The 614-nt window shown below is 47.9% G+C and overlaps 1 non-coding gene across 1 annotated transcript; it reads left to right on the top strand.

Annotated features, from left to right (window-relative positions):
• TRNAI-AAU (transfer RNA isoleucine (anticodon AAU)) lies at positions 1–74 on the top strand. Its single transcript has one exon. It is a non-coding gene; the product is annotated as a tRNA-Ile (tRNA).
• Positions 75–614: the final 540 nt, after the last annotated feature.

Genomic DNA, 614 nt, shown 5'->3' with positions numbered 1-614 from the left:
GGCCTGCTAGCTCAGTCGGTTAGAGCGTCGTGCTAATAACGCGAAGGTCGTAGGTTCGATCCCTGCGCAGGCCATTTTTTTTAGTACTTCTTTTTAATAATGAGTAACCGACGTTTTACTTGGCCCATCTTTTTGGCATCTACCTGCGCTAACTCACACACGCAGACAATGTTCGAGGCTTATTGCCACCGAACATTTGGGAACCATTTCTTAAGATGTGGCAATACCTACTCAACGCAAGTGCGACATGGTCCAACGGCTCGAGAAACAAAACTGAGAGAATGGAGGAATCATTTTTTTTACAGTGAAGCTGTTTATGTGGAACTGTGCCGTCGTTGTCGCACTGTGCTAAAAAGGGGTCACGTGACCTAGCGGGAGAGGAAAAGAAGAGGTCAACAGGGGGACAGGGGTTGGAGTGAACCCTTCCCCCTGTGAGAATGCTATCTTATACGCGAATCTTACACAGTTGTCACGCAGTGCTTCATCGGTGATCGAGACAGATCGGCACCGTATTTATCGACGACTGATTCCACCCTGCGTGAGAGAAACAAATGTTACGCTGGCGGTTTGCGGCCAACGAATAGTGCTCAGCGATTTAAACGCGATAATTTAGA

Source organism: Dermacentor albipictus, chromosome 1, assembly GCF_038994185.2.
Source record: "Dermacentor albipictus isolate Rhodes 1998 colony chromosome 1, USDA_Dalb.pri_finalv2, whole genome shotgun sequence".
Taxonomy (NCBI): domain Eukaryota; kingdom Metazoa; phylum Arthropoda; class Arachnida; order Ixodida; family Ixodidae; genus Dermacentor; species Dermacentor albipictus.
This window is presented reverse-complemented; position numbering and strand designations above follow the sequence as displayed.